Source organism: Triticum dicoccoides, chromosome 7B (genome assembly GCF_002162155.2).
Source record: "Triticum dicoccoides isolate Atlit2015 ecotype Zavitan chromosome 7B, WEW_v2.0, whole genome shotgun sequence".
Classification (NCBI taxonomy): domain Eukaryota; kingdom Viridiplantae; phylum Streptophyta; class Magnoliopsida; order Poales; family Poaceae; genus Triticum; species Triticum dicoccoides.
Genome location: NC_041393.1, coordinates 693,964,133 through 693,983,261, shown reverse-complemented (window position 1 = coordinate 693,983,261; position 19,129 = coordinate 693,964,133).

The following is a 19,129-nucleotide window of genomic DNA, read 5'->3' as shown; positions in this document are numbered from 1 at the left end:
CCAGACGTTCATAACATCTGGTGTTGCTCCAGCAGCAGGCCTGGCACCCAGCGGTGCTTCCAGGACGTAATTCTTCTGAGCAGCAATGAGGATAATCCTCAAGTTACGGACCCAGTCCGTGTAATTGCTACCATCATCTTTCAACTTTGCTTTCTCAAGGAACGCATTAAAATTCAACGGAACAACAGCACGAGCCATCTATCTACAATCAACATAAACAAGCAAGATACTATCAGGGACAAAGTTCATGATAAATTTAAGTTCAATTAATCATATTACTAAAGAACTCCCACTTAGACAGACATCCCTCTAATCTTCTAAGTGATTACGTGATCCAAATCAACTAAACCATAACCGATCATCACGTGAGATGGAGTAGTTTTCAATGGTGAACATCGTTATGTTGATCATATCTACTATATGATTCACGCTCGACCTTTCGGTCTCCGTGTTCCGAGGCCATATCTGCATATGCTAGGCTCATCAAGTTTAACCTGAGCATTCTGCTTGTGCAAAACTGGCTTGCACCCGTTGTAGATGGACGTAGAGCTTATCACACCCGATCATCACGTGGTGTCTGGGCACGACGAACTTTGGCAATGGTGCATACTCAGGGAGAACACTTCTTGATAATTTAGTGAGAGATCATCTTATAATGCTACCGTCAATCAAAGCAAGATAAGATGCATAAAAAGATAAACATCACATGCAATCAATATAAGTGATATGATATGGCCATCATCATCTTGTGCTTGTGATCTCCAGCTCCGTAGCACCTTCATGATCACCATCGTCACCGGCGCGACACCTTGATCTCCATCGTAGCATCGTTGTCGTCTCGCCAATCTTATGCTTCCACGACTATCACTACCGTTTAGTAATAAAGTAAAGCATTACATCGCGATTGCATTGCATACAATAAAGCGACAACAATATGGCTCCTGCCAGTTGCCAATAACTCGGTTACAAAACATGATCATCTCATGAAATAAAATTCAGCATCATGCCTTGACCATATCACATCACAACATGCCCTGCAAAAACAAGTTAGACGTCCTCTACTTTGTTGTTGCAAGTTTTACGTGGCTGCTACGGGCTTAAGTAAGAACCAATCTCACCTACGCATCAAAACCACAACGATAGTTTGTCAAATAGACTCCGTTTTAACCTTCGCAAGGACCGGGCGTAGCCATATTTGGTTCAACTAAAGTTGGAGAGACAGTCGCCCGCAAGCCATCTCTGTGCAAAGCACGTCGAGGGAACCGGTCTCGCGTAAGGTTGGTCCGGGTCGCCTCGTCCAACAATACCGCCGAACCAAAGTATGACATGCTGGTAGGCAGTATGACTTGTATCGTCCACAACTCACTTGTGTTCTACTCGTGCATATAACATCAACATAAATAACCTAGGCTCGGATGCCACTGTTGGGTTTCGTAGTAATTTCAAAAAAATTCCTACGCACATGCAAGATCATGTGATGCATAGCAACGAGGGGGAGAGTGTTGTCTACGTACCCAACGTAGACCGACTGCGGAAGCGATGACACGACGTAGAGGAAGTAGTCGTACGTCTTCACGATCCAACCGATCAAGCACCGAAACTACGGCACCTCCGAGTTCGAGCACACGTTCAGCTCGATGACGATCCCCGGACTCCGATCCAGCAAAGTGTCGGGGAAGAGTTCCGTCAGCACGACGGCGTGGTGATGATCTTGATGAACTACAGCAGCAGGGCTTCGCCTAAACTCCGCTACAGTATTATCGAGGAATATGGTGGCAGGGGGCACCGCACACGGCTAAGGAATAGATCACGTGGATCAACTTGTGTCTATGGGGTGCCCCCTGCCTCCGTATATAAAGGATCCAAGGGGGAGGGCTGGCCGGCCAAGGAGGGGAGGCGCAGGAGAGTCCTACTCCCTTTGGGAGTAGGATTCCTCCCCCCAATCCTAGTCCAACTAGGATTCCTCGGAGGGGGAAAGAGGGAGAAGGGTGGCCGGCCACCTCTCCTAGTCCTAATAGGACTAGGGGAAGGGGGAGGCGCGCAGCCCTTGTGGGCAGCCCTTTCACCTTTCCACTAAGGCCCATGAAGGCCCATATGGCTCCCGAGGGGTTCCGGTAACCTCCCGGTAACCCGGTAAAATCCCGATTTCACCCGGAACACTTCCGATGTCCAAACATAGGCTTCCAATATATCAATCTTTACGTCTCGACCATTTCGAGACTCCTCTTCATGTCCGTGATCACATCCGGGACTCCGAACAAACTTCGGTACATCAAAATGCATAAACTCATAATGTAACTGTCATCGTAACCTTAAGCGTGCGGACCCTACGGGTTCGAGAACAATGTAGACATGACCGAGACACGTCTACGGTCAATAACCAATAGCGGGACCTGGATGCCCATATTGGCTCCTACATATTCTATGAAGATCTTTATCGGTCAGACCGCATAACAACATACGTTGTTCCCTTTGTCATCGGTATGTTACTTGCCCGAGATTCGATCGTCGGTATCCAATACCTAGTTCAATCTCGTTACCGGCAAGTCTCTTTACTCGTTCCGTAATACATCATCTCACAACTGACATATTAGTTGTAATGCTTGCAAGTCTTATGTGATGTGTATTACCGAGAGGGCCCAGAGATACCTCTCCGTCAATCGGAGTGACAAATCCTAATCTTGAAATACGCCAACCCAACATCTACCTTTGGAGACACCTGTAATGCTCCTTTATAATCACCCAGTTACGTTGTGACGTTTGGTAGCACCCAAAGTGTTCCTCCGGCAAACGGGAGTTGCATAATCTCATAGTCATAGGAACATGTATAAGTCATGAAGAAAAGCAATAGCAACAGACTAAACGATCGGGCGCTAAGCTAATGGAATGGGTCATGTCAATCAGATCATTCAACCAATGATGTGACCTCGTTAATCAAATAACAACTCATTGTTCATGGTCAGGAAACATAACCATCTTTGATTAACGAGCTAGTCAAGTAGAGGCATACTAGTGACATTTTGTTTGTCTATGTATTCACACATGTATTATGTTTCCGGTTAATACAATTCTAGCATGAATAATAAACATTTATCATGATTATATGGAAATAAATAATAACTTTATTATTGCCTCTAGGGCATATTTCCTTCAGTCTCCCACTTGCACTAGAGTCAATAATCTAGATTACACTGTAATGATTCTAACACCCATGGAGCTTTGGTGCTGATCATGTTTTGCTCATGGAAGAGGCTTAGTCAACGGGTCTGCAACATTCAGATCCGTATGTATCTTGCAAATCTCTATGTCTCCCACCTGGACTAGATCCCGGGAGGAATTGAAGCGTCTCTTGATGTGTTTGGTTCTTTTGTGAAATCTGGATTCCTTTGCCAAGGCAATTGCACCAGTGTTGTCACAAAAGATTTTCATTGGACCCGATGCACTAGGTATGACACCTAGATCGGATATGAACTCCTTCATCCAGACTCCTTCGTTCGCTGCTTCCGAAGCAGCTATGTACTCTGCTTCACATGTAGATCCCGCTACGACGCTTTGTTTAGAACTGCACCAACTGACAGCTCCACCGTTTAATGTAAACACGTATCCGGTTTGCGATTTAGAATCGTCCGGATCAGTGTCAAAGCTTGCATCAACGTAACCTTTTACGGTGAGCTCTTTGTCACCTCCATATACGAGAAACATATCCTTAGTCCTTTTCAGGTATTTCAGGATGTTCTTGACCGCTGTCCAGTGATCCACTCCTGGATTACTTTGGTACCTCCCTGCTAAACTTATAGCAAGGCACACATCAGGTCTGGTACACAGCATTGCATACATGATAGATCCTATGGCTGATGCATAGGGAACATCTTTCATATTCTCTCTACCTTCTGCAGTGGTCGGGCATTGAGTCTTACTCAACTTCACACCTTGTAACACAGGCAAGAACCCTTTCTTTGCTTGATCCATTTTAAACTTTTTCAAAATTTTGTCAAGGTATGTGCTTCGTGAAAGTCCAATTAAGCGGCTTGATCTATCTCTATAGATCGTAATGCCTAATATGTAAGCAGCTTCACCGAGGTCTTTCATTGAAAAACTTTTATTCAAGTATCCCTTTATGCTATCCAGAAATTCTATATCATTTCCAATCAGCAATATGTCATCGACATATAATATCAGAAATGCTACAGAGCTCCCACTCACTTTCTTGTAAATACAGGCTTCTCCGAAAGTCTGTATAAAACCAAATGCTTTGATCACACTATCAAAGCATTTATTCCAACTCCGAGATGCTTGCACCAGTCCATAAATGGATCGCTGGAGCTTGCACACTTTGTTAGCTCCCTTTGAATCGACAAAACCTTCCGGTTGCATCATATACAACTCTTCTTCCAGAAATCCATTCAGGAATGCAGTTTTGACATCCATCTGCCAAATTTCATAATCATAAAATGCGGCAATCGCTAACATGATTCGGACGGACTTAAGCACCGCTACGGGTGAGAAGGTCTCATCGTAGTCAATCCCTTGAACTTGCCGAAAACCTTTTGCGACAAGTCGAGCTTTGTAGACAGTAACATTACCATCAGCGTCAGTCTTCTTCTTGAAGATCCATTTATTCTCAATTGCTTGCCGATCATCGGGCAAGTCAACCAAAGTCCATACTTTGTTCTCATACATGGATCCCATCTCAGATTTCATGGCTTGAAGCCACTTTGCGGAATCTGGGCTCACCATCGCTTCTTCATAGTTCGTAGGTTCATCATGATCTAGTAGCATGACTTCCAGAACAGGATTACCGTACCACTCTGGCGTGGATCTTACTCTGGTTGATCTACGAGGTTCAGTAGTATCTTGATCTGAAGTTTCATGATCATTATCATTAACTTCCTCACTTATTGGTCTAGGTGTCGCAGAAACAATTTTCTGTGATATACTACTTTCCAACAAGGGAGCAGGTATAGTTACCTCGTCAAGTTCTACTTTCCTCCCACTCACTTCTTTCGAGAGAAACTCCTTCTCTAGAAAGGATCCATTCTTAGCAACGAATGTCTTGCCTTCGGATCTGTGATAGAAGGTGTACCCAACAGTTTCCTTTGGGTATCCTATGAAGACACATTTCTCCGATTTGGGTTCGAGCTTATCAGGTTGAAGTTTTTTCACATAAGCATCGCAGCCCCAAACTTTAAGAAACGACAACTTTGGTTTCTTGCCAAACCACAGTTCATAAGGCGTCGTCTCAACGGATTTTGATGGTGCCCTATATAACGTGAATGCGGCCGTCTCTAAAGCATAACCCCAAAATGATAGCGGTAAATCTGTAAGAGACATCATAGATCGTACCATATCTAGTAAAGTACGATTACGACGTTCGGACACACCATTACGCTGTGGTGTTCTGGGTGGCGTGAGTTGCGAAACTATTCCACAGTTTTTCAAATGTACACCAAACTCGTAACTCAAATATTCTCCTCCATGATCAGATCGTAGAAACTTTATTTTCTTGTTACGATGATTTTCAACTTCACTCTGAAATTCTTTGAACTTTTCAAATGTTTTAGATTTATGTTTCATTAAGTAGACATACCCATATCTGCTTAAATCATCTGTAAAGGTGAGAAAATAACGATATCCGCCACGAGCCTCAATATTCATCGGACCACATACATCGGTATGTATGATTTCCAACAAATCTGTTGCTCTCTCCATAGTACCGGAGAACGGTGTTTTAGTCATCTTGCCCATGAGGCACGGTTCGCAAGTACCAAGTGATTCATAATCAAGTGGTTCCAAAAGTCCATCAGTATGGAGTTTCTTCATGCGCTTTATACCGATATGACCTAAACGACAGTGCCATAAATAAGTTGCACTTTCATTATCAACTCTGCATCTTTTGGCTTCAACATTATGAATATGTGTATTACTACTATCGAGATTCAATAAGAATAGACCACTCTTCAAGGGTGCATGACCATAAAAGACATTACTCATATAAATAGAACAACCATCATTCTCTGATTTAAATGAATAACCGTCTTGCATTAAACAAGATCCAGATATAATGTTCATGCTCAACGCTGGCACCAAATAACAATTATTTAGGTCTAATATTAATCCCGAAGGTAGATGTAGAGATAACGTGCCGACCGTGATCACATCGACTTTGGAACCGTTTCCCACGCGCATCGTCACCTCGTCCTTTGCCAGTGCCCGCTTATTCCGTAGTCCCTGTTTCGAGTTGCAAATATTAGCAACAGAACCAGTATCAAATACCCAGGTGCTACTGCGAGCTCTAGTAAGGTACACATCAATAACATGTATATCACATATACCTTTGTTCACCTTGCCATCCTTCTTATCCGCCAAATACTTGGGGCAGTTCCGCTTCCAGTGACCAGTCTGCTTGCAGTAGAAGCACTCAGTTTCAGGCTTAGGTCCAGACTTGGGTTTCTTCTCTTGAGCAGCAACTTGCTTGCCGTTCTTCTTGAAGTTCCCCTTCTTCTTTACTTTGCCCTTTTTCTTGAAACTAGTGGTCTTGTTAACCATCAACACTTGATGCTCCTTCTTGATTTCTACCTCCGCAGCTTTCAGCATTGCGAAGAGCTCGGGAATAGTCTTGTTCATCCCTTGCATATTATAGTTCATCACGAAGCTCTTGTAGCTTGGTGGCAGTGATTGGAGAATTCTGTCAATGACGCAATCATCTGGAAGATTAACTCCCAATTGAATCAAGTGATTATTATACCCAGACATTTTGAGTATATGCTCACTAACAGAACTGTTCTCCTCCATCTTGCAGCTATAGAACTTACTGGAGACTTCATATCTCTCAATTTGGGCATTTGCTTGAAATATTAACTTCAACTCCTGGAACATCTCATATGCTCCATGACGTTCAAAACATCGTTGAAGTCCCGATTCTAAGCCGTAAAGCATGGCACACTGAACTATCGAGTAGTCATCAGCTTTGCTCTGCCAGACGTTCATAACATCTGGTGTTGCTCCAGCAGCAGGCCTGGCACCCAGCGGTGCTTCCAGGACGTAATTCTTCTGAGCAGCAATGAGGATAATCCTCAAGTTACGGACCCAGTCCGTGTAATTGCTACCATCATCTTTCAACTTTGCTTTCTCAAGGAACGCATTAAAATTCAACGGAATAACAGCACGAGCCATCTATCTACAATCAACATAAACAAGCAAGATACTATCAGGGACTAAGTTCATGATAAATTTAAGTTCAATTAATCATATTACTAAAGAACTCCCACTTAGACAGACATCCCTCTAATCTTCTAAGTGATTACGTGATCCAAATCAACTAAACCATAACCGATCATCACGTGAGATGGAGTAGTTTTCAATGGTGAACATCGTTATGTTGATCATATCTACTATATGATTCACGCTCGACCTTTCGGTCTCCGTGTTCCGAGGCCATATCTGCATATGCTAGGCTCGTCAAGTTTAACCTGAGTATTCTGCTTGTGCAAAACTGGCTTGCACCCGTTGTAGATGGACGTAGAGCTTATCACACCCGATCATCACGTGGTGTCTGGGCACGACGAACTTTGGCAACGGTGCATACTCAGGGAGAACACTTCTTGATAATTTAGTGAGAGATCATCTTATAATGCTACCGTCAATCAAAGCAAGATAAGATGCATAAAAAGATAAACATCACATGCAATCAATATAAGTGATATGATATGGCCATCATCATCTTGTGCTTGTGATCTCCATCTCCGTAGCACCTTCATGATCACCATCGTCACCGGCGCGACACCTTGATCTCCATTGTAGCATCATTGTTGTCTCGCCAATCTTATGCTTCCATGACTATCAGTACCGTTTAGTAATAAAGTAAAGCATTACATCGCGATTGCATTGCATACAATAAAGCGACAACCATATGGCTCCTGCCAGTTGCCGATAACTCGGTTACAAAACATGATCATCTCATACAATAAAATTCAGCATCATGCCTTGACCATATCACATCACAACATGCCCTGCAAAAACAAGTTAGACGTCCTCTACTTTGTTGTTGCAAGTTTTACGTGGCTGCTACGGGCTTAAGTAAGAACCAATCTCACCTACGCATCAAAACCACAACGATAGTTTGTCAAATAGACTCCGTTTTAACCTTCGCAAGGACCGCGCGATTGAATAAAAGACAATTATCATGAATAAAAGACAATTATCATGAACAATGAAATATAATAATACTTTTATTATTGCCTCTAGGGCATATTTCCAACAGTGGGTAACCCAACCGCGCCATTGATGGCGGCGTTTGGGAGATAAGCGAGTTTTACCAGGCTGGTGGGGACGTATAGTCTTCGTCCGCCTATATATAAGGGGATAAGGATCCGCCTTTTTACCTACGCCTTCTTCCTCCTTTGCTTATCCGTCTCCGCGTACTTGAGCTCTAGCTCCCAAGTTCACGCATCTCGTCTCGACCTTCTCCGACCATGTCCGGAGCGGGAGGTAAATTGTTGGCCTCCACCATTAAGGAGGAGCACATCGCCAAACTGCGCAGCGCCGGATACCTTTCCGGCGACATCGCGCACCGGTTGCCCGACAAGGGGCAGCTCATTCCTACCCCCAGGCCCCATGAGAGGGTCGTATTTCTCCCCCACTTCCTCCGCGGACTGGGCTTTCCACTTCACCCCTTTGTCTGGGGGCTCATGTTCTACTACGGCCTGGATTTCCATGATCTGGCGCCGAACTTCATCCTCAACATCTCGGCGTTCATTGTCGTGTGCGAGGCCTTCCTCTGCATCCAGCCCCACTTCGGCTTGTGACTCAAGACCTTCAATGTCAAGCCGAAGGTAGTGAAGGGCACGCAGGCGGAGTGCGGATGCGCCATGTTGGGCAAGATGCCCAACGTCCTCTGGTTCGAGGGGGCCTCCGTGGAGTCCATCAAGGGGTGGCAGTCGGGGTGGTTCTACATCACCGAGCCGCGCGGCCCTACGTGGGCGGCGGCCCCCGAGTTTAGATCTGGTATCCCTGTGCAGCTCACCTCCTGGAAAGAGAAGGGCTTGCTATGGGGTAGTTCGAAGGAGGTGACGGGACTCCAAGCCTGTATCCAGAAGCCGGTGAACAAGAAGCTCAGGCTTGTTAATGTGGTCCAAGTCATGCTCGTCCGCCGGATTCTCCCATGCCAAGAACGGGCATTCAACCTGTGGGAGTTTGATCCGGCACAGCACCAGGCATTGAGCGGGCTCTTCGACACGACGTACGAAGGCGCCTGGAGGGTGCTTTTTAAGGGCGCCGAAGCCCCCGCATCCGCGACGGAAGATCATGGATTTCACTCGCAGCGTCCAGCTGACGAGGTAAGTGATTCTAACCCTTTACGGGACACTTGTTGTTAATAGTTCGACCCTAAGCGGGTTTCAATCTCCCTTTTCCTTTGACAGGAATGGACGAAGAAGGCCGAGCAGCTCATCTGCCCGGCTCCCATGCCAGAAAACCCAGTGGACGCCCGTCTAGCGGGGCTACTGGTTCCGGCACCACATGTGGTGCCGGAGAAGAAGGCCAAGAAGGTGGCCACGGGTACTCGAAAGAGTTCCCGTTTTCAGGTGTCCGACGACTCCGAGGCGGATTCCTCCCCCGAAGATGAGGAGGAGGAAGAAGACTCTCTCCCAGAGGAGGGAGAGAGAAAGAGGAAGGCCTCCCCGACAGGGGAGGCCGAAGGGTCCAAGAGGGGAAGAACTATTCCCCTGGACAGCTCCGCCAACACCAACGTTGGCGATGAAGAGTGGCCCTCAAGGGCCAGGCCTCCGGCAAGATCGTAAGTATCCGGATTCCTGAATGATTTGCAATTTCTTTTGTGTCAAATAGTGTCCCTCTAATGCTGCATACTGCCTGCAGTCCGGCCGACGATGATCTTCCCGCTTCGTCGAGCGGGTCATTGGCTCCGTCGGATGTGGATTCCATTCAGACTGCCTCCACCCCTCGCGCTGCTGAGGACGCCGAGGTGGGATCCCAGGAAGGGACCCATCAGGAGGAGGCTCCGGAGGCGCCGCAAGGCAGCCTCCCGGACTTTGCGCCGGACTCCACACCGGAACCCGCAGTGGTTTCGGAGTCCGGCAGGCTGCCCCTTTGCAAGAAGGGCAAGACCGTGACACCGGCGGCCCCCGTCCAACCGGAGGCGTCGGACAACTTGGTGGAGGCGCTCAAAGGCGCTTCCATCGAGCAAGAACACCGCACTATCATGAGTGCGGTGATTCAGAAGGTTCAGCTCGCCAAGAGCGGGCTGACCGAAGCCTGCAGCAGCCTTCTAACAGGCTTTGAGGTAAGAAGTTAAAATTGTGTAATGTAATACCGCATAGACAGTAGCCCCTGATGCTCGGTTCGGTGTTCGGAAAGAAAAGCCGGACTGAGGATCTAAAAAGATGTACGCAGGGTTGCTAAAAATTATGTCAATATGGGTTTGCAGGCTGCGCTGCTGACCTCTGCCGCACTGACTGCGGAGGTCAGTGCTTTGAAGCAGGACCTCGAGCGGTCCGAGCAAGAGCTCGGCCGTGCCAAGAAGCAGCTCGAGGACAAAGAAGGTGAGTAACACCACTTTGAATAGTTACCTTACAGAAAAGGATTTAGGTTGCAATAAAAATGACAAGGATAACGTGGGTACTGCAGGGGCCACGAACGAGGTGGCGACCCTGAAGGAGGCTGTGTCCGCAGCCGAACGCAATGCGGCCGCGGAGCGGGCAGTGCGAGAGAAGCAGGAGGCGCGGGTGGCGGAAGTGCGGCAAGAGCTCCAAGCTCTCATGGAAAAGCATGAGAGTTTGGAGCGCGACTCAAAGACTCGAGGGTCCGAGCTTGCCTCGGCTCTCGAAAGTGCCAAAGCCGCCAAGGCCGAGGCCCATAAGGCCCTTCAGGAGGTTGAGGATGTGAAGAAAATAGCGGCGGGTAAGGCATTTTTCATGCAAAGCAAGCATGTTAATGTAAACTACCTGACACTTACCCGAATCCGGAGCTCTCCAGGGGCGTTTGCAGATCTGCCTCGCAGTGTATCCGATGCCGCCACATTCTACCGTGGCGAGGAGGGGAGCTCAATGGAGAAGGTCTTATGGTCTCAGTACACTGAGGCCGGCCTTCCGGTGCCCCCTAGCGACCAGCTCAAGCAGCTGGTCGAGCTCCACAAGGTAGCCGAGCAGGCCATGAAGGGCCTCATAGTCCGGCTGTGGCCTGAAGAGGCCATGCCTGGGAGCTACTTCGGCCTCGTGCGGCGGCTGGTGGATGCGTGCCCCTGGGTGGAGGTCATCAAGCGCTCCGCCTGTATTGAAGGCGCTCGTCGGGCCCTTGCCCGTGCAAAGGTGCACTGGGGCAGGCTGGATGTGGTGAAGCTTATCACTGACGCGCCACCAGCAGGCAAGGAGTATCGTACGCCCGAAATGTACTATAAGACTGTCCTGAAGGGTGCCCGCAAGATTGCGGATGAGTTCCCTAGAGATGTAATTATTGAGTAGACTCGCTATGTATTATCATGTGCGCTGAAAACTTTGTTCATATGCGCTAAGCAACGCTTGTTTGATTTAAAATATTACCTTATGTGCGGCCGGTTATAAAATGTGAGAGATGGCAAGTCGTCGGCTTCATCCCCCAAGCCACGAGTGCTGGGGTGTTCGGGATAAATTTGAGCACTCTTGTTCCCATTCTTGGGTCCATCTAGGGAGGCGCTCAACACAACGAACAAGGCAACCGGACTTATAATGCTTGAACACTCTCACTTAGCCATAGAATTCTATAATTTTAAATTTCGGCGAAGCCCCTAGTATTCGGAAGACTGAGTTCGGGGCGCTATCCACGCCTTGGCCGGACATTATCTGGTTCTTCGCTTGAAGCGGCATAAGTCTTTAAGGACTCGAAAAAACCTCTCGAACAGCGACCAGTCTCTTGCCTTATCATGACAGTCAGTTTTAGCTTTCTCCACTGAGGCACTCGCCCAGCTCAACCGGGGCGCAATTGCAGTGGTTCTCCCAGTGCCACCTTAGCCGACAGAACGGAACGTAAGGTACCAAAACGTGGGAGTTGGGCAAACCCAACTATTGACCCAAGACATGATTCGGAGCCGATTCATATAATGCTATAAGTTCGGGGTGCCGCACTTGTGTAAGTGTTCGGACTTATCACACCATAATGCGGGGAACATAAGCCCCTGGTGTATTCGGCCGTACCAAAATATACGGGTGCAAGATGTCATTAGTGAACATATGTGTAAAGTAATGCAATAACAGGCAAAAAGTGTTGCATTATTTATTCAAGGAATTCTGCTATGAGTGCGGAATGATACAAATAGTGCGGTAAGCAAGGGATTGGACTAATTAAACATGTCCCCCTCCAGGGGTGGGCTGCGGACTGGTGTATATAATTTAATGCTCGTAATGGAGACCACCTGAGTGTTCGTCGCAGCCTTTTTCCCTCCCTGGCTGTTGCATCGGAGTGCGGCGGGTTCGCCGCCGGACAGGGCCTCTGGTGAACGGAGTCCTGTATATACAAATAAGGAAAATAATAAAAAAGAGCGACACACTTGTGAGCCCCTGGTGTGGTCGAGCCGCACTCTGGGTCTGTTGTGGTCGTGCCCCTCCCCCTAGGCCCATGGTATCTCCAGAGCGTAATGATGTACGCGGAGGGTTGGTCTTGCAGTTAGGCATGGGCTGGGGTTGGGGCCGCATTGCTACGCGTGCTTGAAACGTGCCAGGTGGTCTTGGTTGATGTTGCTCCGGGCGCGTTTGGCCGTGTCCGGCCGTTTAACGGCCGGACTCGAAAGTTGCCTTAGAAGGCTGCTCTGTACTTCTGCCGCGAGAGCCGCTGTATGTTCCTCCGTTCGGAGGGAGCGTTCCGTATTTCCGTTGACCGTGATGACTCCACGAGGGCCTGGCATCTTGAGCTTGAGGTATGCGTAGTGCGGCACCGCGTTGAACTTTGCGAACGCGGTTCGCCCGAGCAGAGCATGATAGCCGCTGTGGAACGGGACTATGTCGAAGATTAACTCCTCGCTCCAGAAATTGTCCGGGGATCCGAAGACCACTTCCAGTGTGTCTGAGCCTGTACAATTGGCCTCAACACCTGGTATGACGCCTTTGAAGGTCGTCTTTGTAGGTTTAATCCTTGAGGGGTCTATGCCCATCTTGCGCACTGTATCCTGATAAAGCAGGTTCAGGCTACTGCCGCCGTCCATCAGGACTCTCGTGAGGTGAAATCCATCGACGATTGGGTCTAAAACCAGTGCGGCGAATCCGCCATGGCGGATACTGGTCGGATGGTCTCTTCGATCAAAAGTGATTGGGCAAGAGGACCATGGATTGAACTTAGGGGCGACTGGCTCCATCGCATATACGTCCCTTAGTGCACGCTTCCGCTCCCTCTTGGGTATATGGGTTGCGTATATCATGTTCACCGTCCGCACTTGTGGGGGGAAACCCTTCTGTCCTCTACTGTTCGGCGGTCGGGTCTCTTCCTCGTCATCGCTGTGCAGCCCCTTGTCGTTGTTTTCAGTAATCAACTTGCCTGCCTGCTTAAATACCCAACAATCTCTGTTGGTGTGGTTAGCTGGCTTTTCGGAGGTGCCATGTATCTGGCATGAGCGGTCGAGTATTCGGTCCAGATTGGACGGACCCGGAGTGGTTCTTTTGAATGGCTTCTTCCGCTGACCGGGTTTAGAGCCTCGGAATCCGGCGTTGACTGCCGTATCCTCCTTGTCATCGCCGTTAACGCGGCGTTTATTTTTGCTTCGACGCGACCTGCCATTGTGGTCCTTAGTGTCCGGACTACCAGCATTTTTGCTGAGGTTGTTGCTGCGAGCTAGCCAGCTATCCTCTCCCGCACAGAAGCGGGTCATTAATGATGTGAGGGCTGCCATGGATTTCGGCTTTTCCTGTCCTAGGTCCCGGGCTAGCCACTCGTCGTGGATGTTATGTTTGAAGGCTGCGAGGGCCTCTGCATCCGGACAGTCGACGATTTGATTTTTCTTTGTTAAGAACCATGTCCAGAATTGTCTAGCCGATTCGTCTGGCTGCTGGATTATGTGGCTTAGGTCATCGGCGTCTGGTGGCCGCACATATGTGCCCTGGAAGTTGTCGAGGAATGCGGCTTCCAGGTCCTCCCAACACCCAATTAACTCTGCGGGCAGGCTATTAAGCCAGTGTCGAGCTGGTCCTTTAAGCTTGAGCGGGAGGTATTTGATGGCGTGGAGATCATCGCCGTGGGCCATATGGATGTGAAGGAGATAATCTTCGATCCAAACCGCGGGGTCTGTCGTGTCATCATAGGATTCAATGTTTACGGGTTTAAACCCTTCAGGGATTTGATGATCCATTACTTCGTCAGTGAAGCATAGCGGGTGTGCGGCGCCTCTGTATTGAGCAATATCACGACGTAGCTCAAGGGAGTGTTGTCTGCTGTGTTCGGCCCGGCCGGAGTTGTTGTATCCGGCTCGACGGTATTCGTCGTGGGTCGTGGGGCGCCCACGTGATCCATAGATAGATATGGATTGTCTTCCCTTATCCTCCAATATGTCCCGCAAGTCCGGCGCGTTCCCTCGTGGCTTCGTACTTTTCGAGTGATGCCGGGGTACGGTCTTGATGGAAGGCCTGGATGCCTCTCTGTCGCGACCACGGGGTGGTCGGTCGGCCGTATTGTGCGCTGGTGATGAAGGTATATATGCTTCCTCCTCTAATCGAGGGAGCAACTTGCGTTTTGGGTAGCTTTTGGAGGGGCGTTCGAATTCATACTCTTCGGCCGCGAGGACCTCGGTCCATCTGTCGGCCAGCAGGTCTTGATCAGCTTGAAGCTGCTGCTGCTTTTTGTTTAGGCTATTTGTTGTGGCCATTAGCCTGCGTTTGAAACGCTCTTGTTCGACGGGATCCTCGGGCATGATGAATTCGTCGTCGTCGAGGCTTGCCTCGTCTCCGGAGGGAGGTATGTAATTATCATCCTCGACCTCTTCGTCTGCCGCTCTCTCGTGAGGGCTTGCTTCTGCATCCTCCTGCGCTAAATCTTGCTGGAGGGGATTGTCTTCGGCACTTTCTGGGGTGTTATTATCTCCTGTGCCGGAATCTCCATTCTTGCTGTGGCGGGATTTAGAGCGGCGCCGCTGACGTTGGCGCTTAGGCTGTTTCTTTAAGGAATCAGCCTCAGCTCCTTCTTCGCCATCCCCATCTTTTGGGGTGTCCACCATGTATATGTCATATGACGAGGTGGTCTTCCAGTGCCCTGTAGGCGCTGGTTCTTGTTCGTCTCCGCCATTGTCGTCCATACCGTTGATGTCTTCGGAGTCATAGTCTAGCATGTCGGTTAGATCGTCGACAGTGGCTACAAAGTGGGAGGTGGGTGGGCTTTGAATTTCTTCGTCGTCCGCATCCCAACCATCCTGGCCGTAATCCGGCCAGGGCTCTCCGGATAGCGAGAGATGCTTTAGTGAATTTAGAATGTCGCCAAAGGGCGAGTGCTGAAAGATGTCAGCAGCGGTGAACTCCGTGATCGGCGTCCAATCGGATTCGATTGGCAGGGGCGCAGGAGGTTCGGAGTCCGGCAAGGAGTCCGGCTCCTCAGAGTCACGAGTTTTATAGGGGACAAGGTCAGTGTTCGGCTCCATCGCCGTGGAAATTGCAGCTCCCGAGGAGGTGTCCAGCCACCCGTCCTCGAGCTGCGCGATCGGCTCCGGACTATGGGTCCGAGCGGATTCGTGTGCGGCCTCCAAGGCGCTGTCCGGCTGCAGAGTTAGATCATGCCCATCGTGACAGTGCGGCACGCACGGCTGTGGATCGGATCCATCGAAGATCAAGTCTCCGCGGATGTCCACCGTGAAGTTTAGGCTTCCAAATCTGACCTGACGGCCAGGGGCGTAGCTTTCGATCTGCTCCAGATGGCCAAGTGAATTGGCCCGCAGTGCGAAGCCGCTAAATACGAAGATCTGTCTGGGGAGAAAAGTCTCACCCTGGACGGCGTTGTTGTTGATTGAAGAAGCCATCAAGCCTATCGGTGATGACACAGAGGAACTCTCAATGAAAGCACCAATGTCGGTGTCAAAACCGGCGGATCTCGGGTAGGGGGTCCCGAACTGTGCGTCTAGGCGGATGGTAACAGGAGACAAGGGACACGATGTTTTTACCCAGGTTCGGGCCCTCTTGATGGAGGTAAAACCCTACGTCCTGCTTGATTAATATTGATGATGTGTATTACAAGAGTGGATCTACCACGAGATCAAGGAGGCTAAACCCTAGAAGCTAGCCTATGGTATGATTGTTGTAATGGTTGTTGTGTCCTATGGACTAAAACCCTCTGGTTTATATAGACACCGGAGAGGGCTAGGGTTACACAGAGTCGGTTACAATGGTAGGAGATCTACATATCCGTATCGCCAAGCTTGCCTTCCACGCCAAGGAAAGTCCCATCCGGACACGGGACGGAGTCTTCAATCTTGTATCCTTCGTAGTCTTGGAGTTCGGCGGACGATGATAGTCCGGCTGTCCGGACACCCCCTAGTCCAGGACTCCCTCAATGTCACTTTATATTGCCCCTTGTATGTGGACCTTTATTATGCAGTCCGTCGCTTTTATTACTTCCACAACAAGATCATATAAAGCTTATTTTCTTTGCACCAATAAGTCATACATATTTAGATAGCAATTTTTATTGCCTGCAACATGACAACTTACTTGAAGGATCTTACTCAATCCATAGGTAGGTATGGTGCACTCTCATGGCAAAACTGGGTTTAAGGATATTTGGAAGCACAAGTAGTATCTCTACTTGGTGTAAGGAATTTGGCTAGAATGAGGGGGAAAGGCAAGCTTAACATGTTTGGAAGGTCAATGACAATATACTTTAACTGAGATGTGAGAAAACATAAACCATTATGTTGTCTTCCTTGTCCAACATCAACTCTTTTAGCATTTCATACTTAATGAGTGCTTCACAATCATAAAAGATGTCCAAGATAATATATTTGTATGCGAACCTCTCTTTCCTTATTACTTCCTATTAATTGCAACAATGACCAAAACTATGTTTGTCAACTCTCAACAACTTTTATGCCTCATACTCTTTATATGTGAAGTCATTACTATCCATGTTATAAGCATATGAAACATATATAAATTCAGATTTATGACATTCAATTCATTCCCCCTTTTACTCATAGGATAAACATGAAGCACATGAGTAAATGACAAACTACTCCAAAAGATATGAGTGAAGGACACTGAGTAGTCAAACAATTAACTAGCCATGGGAGGGTTCCTTTTTTATTCAATATTTCAGATCCAATGATTTTATTCAAACAGCAAGTAAAATTGAAAATACGCTCCAAGCAAAACACATATCATGTGACGAATAAAAATATAGCTCCGAGTAAGGTATACCGATAGCTTTGAAGACGAAAGAGGGGATGCCTTCCGGGGCATCCCCAACCTTAGGCACTTGAGTCTTCCTTGAATATTACCTTGGGGTGCCTTGGGCATCCCCAAGCTTAGGGTCTTAGAGCATCTCCAACAGGCGCCCAAAAAGAGCTGCGCGCGCTAAAAGTTTGTTTTTTTGGGCGCCGGTCAGCTCCAGCAGAAGCTGTAGTGCTAAAAGTTTTTGGGCGCGCGCTGAAAAACGCAATGGCGCGCAGCATATTTAGGGCGCCGGATTTCGCGCTCTTCACAATTTGCACTGTCTGCTTTTTGGGCGCGCGTTTTTGGGCACCTGCTAAAGCAAAGTTGGTCCCGGCGCTTTAAAATTTCTATGATGGCGCGCTATAACATTTATTGGGTGCAGATTTTTTGTGCGGCTGTTGGAGATGCTCTTACCACTCCTTATTCTCCTCCTATCGATATCTCACCCAAAACTTGAAAACTTCAACCACACAAAACTTAATGGAACTTCGTGAGATAGGTTAGAATGATAAAGAGTAAACCATTCACTTTGGTCCTGTAAAAGACAAGGTTCATAATTGTTTTCACGCAATCACTACTGTACCATATCATTTCTACAATTTATAATGCGAAATATAAGCCATAGAAACTAGAAACCAAGCAAACTATGCGATGAAAACAGAATCTGTCAGAAACAGAACAGTCTGTAATGACCTGAAAAATAACCATACTTCTGCTACTCCAAAAATTATCAAATAAATATGTGGACATGAGGAATTTTTCTCTTAATCTTTTGCAAAAATAATCAACTCAAAAGCACTCTTCTGTAAAAAATGACAGCTAATCTCGTGAGCGCAAAGTTTTTGTTTTTTACAGCAAGATCACATTAACTCTCACCCAAGTCTTCCCAAAGGTCTTACTTGGCACTTTATTTAAACAAAAGCTATAAACATGATTACTACATTATCTTAATCATGTAGGCACACAAAAATAGTAAGGGTAAATATTGGGTTGTCTCCCAACAAGCGCTTTTCTTTAATGCCTTTTAGCTAGGCATGATGATTTCAATGATGCTCACATAAAAGATAAGAGTTGAAACATAAAAAGAGCATCATGAAGAATATGACTAGCACATTTAAATCTAACCCACTTCCTATGCCTAGGGATTTTGTGAGCACACAATTTGTAGGAACAATAATCAACTAGCATTGGAAGGCAAAACAAGTTTAACTTCAAAACTTTAAGCACATAGAGAGGAAACTTGATATTATGGCAACTCCTACAAGCATATATTCCTCCCTCATAATAGTTTTCAGTAGCATCATGGATAACAACTTTGTTCTCATACTCAATTGGAACCTCTTCCAAAATAGTGGAGTACTAACTAAAGTTGACACTCTTCCAAATCCACTTTCATAAATATCACACTAAGGTTCAACACCCTCCGAGATAGTGGGATCACTAATTCCTAAAGTTGACACTCTTCCAAACCCACTTTAATTTATAGTATGATTCATACTCCAAAATATATAAGTGAAGTTCATGGAGCATTCTACAATTAATATATACTAAACAATGTCCAAGCTCAAAATATATAAGTGATGCACACGAAGCATTCTATAAAACCACACTCAAACGATTTAAGTGAAGCACAAAGAGCAATTCTATAAGATCATACTTAAAAGATATAAATGAAGCACATGAAGTATTCTATAAATCAATGAAGAGCTATCTCATACTAGCATGATTCTTAAAGAAAAATAAAA